A 4,869-nucleotide genomic window follows, 5' to 3' on the forward strand; every position below is an offset into this window, starting at 1 on the left:
TTATCTCTTTTTTGAAAAAGTTCTCTAGGTTCCTGAGCATAATTTGTGCATCCAGTCTTTATGTGATTGTTTCTGTCGATGTTTGTTAGGCTACTTGATTATGACATTATTTAATTTAGATACTTCTTTTGCTTGCCAAGAATTGGTGAGGACTAGCCAGTGAAGTTACTCACCACTATTGTTCTAGGGTTAATCTTTGACTTTAATTTTTTTGTTTGATTGTTTTATAAAAATGGGTACACCTGTGTCCGGGGCTTTTTTTCATAGCCCCCACCTTTTTTATTAAGTCAGTTTGTTCTCAGACATTTTCACACATGTTTGCAACACACTGACCATGCTCACATTTCACTTCCCTATTCACCCCTTCTCCTCTTCACACGTCTCTTGTGTATTTATGCTGACTTGTTTTGTAGACTTGTTTTGAGCCTAATCAGGTGCATCTCTGTGACCATGAGTTTGGAGCTATATTTTGGAGCCCAGAGGGATCACCAGTGGGTACATAACTAAAGACAGTAATTCTCCTGTTCCAATATCAATTTCCAAAAGTTCAGAGGGGAAGAGACGGTCCCATTTGTCCTTTCTCTTTCATTGACGGATGACTGATTGAGCTCATGGGCCTAGTTTTTGTAGACATAGTTAATAGAGCCTTAATGAATGAAATGTTCATTCCGAGACTAGAGGATGGCACTTCCCAGTTGATACCCTAGCTTACATACTTCCCATCTCCTCGGCAATGTTCTCTGAATCTAGAGGTAGTAGTATAAATGTCTTGTTTGTTACAGTTATTTTTATTAAATTGTATTTGTTTCTCAGTTTCTCTTTTAGCCTGCTTATCACACAAATAATTGAGACTCTTCTGTATTTAACAGTAAGATTTACAACACAATAACTGAGCAGTTATCGCTTTATTCTTAGCCTTCTAAGCTCATATGGTTTTCTCCCAGCATACATCCCAGAAACACTTGTACTTTGTGTCTTTCCCTGCTCTAGATGACTCTTACTCTTTTCTTCTGAACCTCTTCCATTGCTGAATCCCCTTTCTTCTTCTTCTAACTCCTCCTCTCCTAGCTGGCAAGAAGTCCAGCCCTATTCTCTCCCCTGCTCGGCAATTGGCTAAAGATGTTTTATTGGTATGCCAGGGGACAATTGGGGAGCAGTGTTTACACACTATTGAGACAGGAGATTCTTGGAACAAAGACTGCAACCAGATATGGGGGGTATAGAAATCAGCATTTGAACCACACAATAACCTTATGCACACACTCTTTTGGACTGGATGCATATTTGTTGCTTGTTTTGTGCATCTAGGGTAGATAAGAGTCTCTGAATTCACTACTATTCATTTCATCAATCTATCTATCTATCTGTCTATCTATCTGTCCGTCCATCCATCCAACCATCCATCCATCCATCCATCCATCCATCCATCCATCCATCCATCCATCCATCCATCCATCTATCTATCTATCTATCTATCTATCTATCTATCTATCTATCTATCTATCTATCTATCTATCTATCTATCTCAAGACAGGGTTTCTCTGTGTATCCTTGGCTGTCCTGGGCTTGCTTTGCAGACCAGGCTGGCCTCAAACTCACAGAGATCCACCTGCCTCTGCCTCCCTGAGTGCTGGGATTACAGGTGTAAACCACCATGCTCAGCAAGCATTGTTCATTGTAAAGAGAGGCTTCTCTGATTAAGACTTTTGTCTATGAGTACAGGCAAAAGCGTTTAGAAGTTTATTGCTGTGTCACTTTAGTTCACCCTGCATGAGTTTTCCCCAAATCAGCATGAAGCGACTTTCAATTTTTTCTTACAATTTTTTGGCTCACAGAATATTTTATTAGGTATTAAAACAGAAATATCTGATTGCTTCTTAGACTATTTTTTATTTCAAGATATACATATTCTAAATATATAAAATATTTATTTATTAATTTAAGTATACATATATATTTAGAATGTGTATGATATATTCCGAAGCGGATTGATGGTGTAATGTTTATGATGTGGAATGGCTTCTTCCAGCCTTTCACTCTAAGGCACTGTCTCTTTAGTAGAGAAATGTGTTTCTTGCAGGCAGAGAATAAATGGGTCCTGCTTTTCTCCCCCTTATTTTTTAATCTAATTTACCACTCTGGGTATTTTGTTGTACTAAATAAAAAATGAGTGGCGGGCTATGTACAGCTTACTGTTATTAGTAATATTATCACGATTATCATGTTTAACACTATTTAACATTAGCACAATTACCATGTTTAACACTATTTAACATTATCACGATTATCATGTTTAACACTCTCACACAAAGAGTGAGACACAGATACCTGGTAGATTTATAATTACCTTATTTACCATGGGTTGGGCAGATATTTTACCTTACCATTTACCTCTCAGCCCCCATTCAGTGCCATCTGCATTAATCATCCTTATCTAGACTAGTGTCTATCCATAATCTTATAGACACTTGCTTGTATTCTTCATCTGGGTGTTTTCTCCATCCACGCCACCCTCAGAGTCCTTCTTCCTTGACCACAAGGTTTTTCTCCACACCAACCCATGGTGACGTCCTCCTTTCTCCTCTCTTCTTGTCCCTCTATCTCCTGTCATTCTCTCATTCTCTCCAAGCCCAGGAACCTTAGCCATGCCTACCCCGTTCTGTCCTGCCCAGATAAAGGCCATTCAATCAACCAATCAGGTATGTCTTAGGCAGGTTGACAAAACAAGATTAGGTGTGACCAGATCTTGAGGGCCAGTAACACCACACATCATACCAACCTCCAACAGCCTTTGATGAGGGAACTGAAGTCATTAATACTCACAGTTACTATTGGAAGAGATATTATTTGGTCCTGTCACATTGTTTCTTTTGTAGTGTTTGTTTATTTGTTTTTCCTTCTTCCCCTCTTGTTTAGCTATTCCCTTGTGATCTCATGGATGGATTTGTTTTTCTGTTTATCTGTAGGATTCCTTCAAGTGTCTCCTATAGATATAGCTTAATAGTCATAAATTCCTTAATTCCTTTACACAAATAGATTTATTATTACCATGAAAAGTTTCAATTTTTCCTGGGTGTCATAGTCTAAATTAGTAGTTATTTTCTTTTATAACTTGAAGTGCATCATTTTAAGTATTTCTTATTTTAAAATTTTCTATTGATTAAACTCCTGTAATTCTATTTGACCTACCTTTACGTGTGATGTGTGTTTTTTCTCTTGCTGCTATTACAGTTTTATATATATATATATATATATTAGTGTTGTACAAGTGGTTGTACAAGTTTACATTCTCACCAGCAATGGAGGAGGGCTCCCCTTTCTCCACATCCTCTCCAGCATGTGTTGTCTCTTGAGTTTTTGATCTTAGCCATTCTGATGGGTATAAGGTGAAATCTCAGAATTCTTTTGATTTGCATTTTCCTGATAGCTAAGGATGTTGAGCAATCCTTTAAGTGTTTCTCTGCCATTTGATATTCCTCTATTGAGAATTTTTGTTTGGCTTTCTATCCCATTTTTTAATTGGTTTATTTGATTTGCTGCCTTTCTTTTTAACTTCTTGAGTTCTTTATGTATTCTGGATATTAGCCCTCTGTCAGATATAGGATTGGTGAAGATCCTTTCCCAGTGTGTAGGCTGTTGTTTTGTTCTGATGACAGTGTCTTTTTCTTCACAAAAGCTTTTCAGTTTCACGAGGTCCCATTTATTGATTGTTGATCTTAAAGCCTGTGCTGTTGGTGTTCTGTTCAGGAAGTTTTCTCCTGTGCCAATGATTTCAAGGTTCTTCCCCACTTCTTTTTCTAGCCGATTTAATGTGTCTGGTTTTATGTTGAGGTCTTTGATCCACTTGGACTTTAGTTTTGTGCAGGGTGATAAATATGGATTTATTTGCATTTTTCTACATGTAGACATCCAGTTAGATCAGCACCATTTTTTGACGATGCTGTCTTTTTTCCATTGTATGGTTTTGGCTTCTTTGTAAAAAAAAAAAAAATCAATTATCTGTAGGTGTGTGGGTTTATTTCTGGGTCTTCTATTCAATTCCATTGATCCACCATTCTGTTTCTATGCCAATACAATGCAGTTTTTATTACTATTGCTCCATAGTACAGGTTAGGATCAGGGACAGGGATACCTCCAGACGATCTGTTGTTGTACAGGATTGATTTATCAATTCTGGGCTTTTTTGTTTTTCCAAATGAAATTGAGAATTTTTCTTTCAAGGTCTATAAAGAATTGTGTTGGTATTTTTATGAGAATTGCATTGAATCTGTAGATTCCTTTTGACAGAATGGCCACTTTCACTATGTTAATCCTATGGATCCATGAGCACAGGAAATCTTTCCATCTTCTATCTTTTTCAATTTCTTTCTTCAGAGACTTGAAGTATTTTTCAAACAGGTCTTTCACATGCTTGGATAGAGTGACTCCAATATACTTTATGTTATTAGTGGCTATTGTGAAGGGTGTTGTTTCCCTAATTTCTCTCTTAGTCCTTTTGTCTTTTGTATACAGGAGGACTAGCGAATTTTTTGAGTTAATTTTGCATCCAGCCACTTTGATGAAGGTGCTTATCAGCTGAAAGAGCTCTCTGGTAGAATTTTGGGGGTCGCTCATATACTATCATATCATATGCAAATACTGATACTTTGACTTTTTCCTTTCCGATTTGTATTCCCTTGATCTGTGGTGTTAGTGATTCTTTCCACCCTCCTTCGTGTGTGTGTGTGTGTGTGTGTGTGTGTGTGTGTGTGGTGTGTGTGTGTGTGTGTGTGTGTGTGTGTGTGTGTGTTTCATATACTATGTTACAGCATTGGGATTTATACATCTGGTTATTTTTTGTTTGGGGGTGTTGGCTTGGGATTCTGCTAT

The sequence above is a fragment of the Psammomys obesus genome, unplaced genomic scaffold, assembly GCF_907164565.1.
Source record: "Psammomys obesus unplaced genomic scaffold, mPsaObe1.curated_primary_1811, whole genome shotgun sequence".
Classification (NCBI taxonomy): Eukaryota; Metazoa; Chordata; class Mammalia; order Rodentia; family Muridae; genus Psammomys; species Psammomys obesus.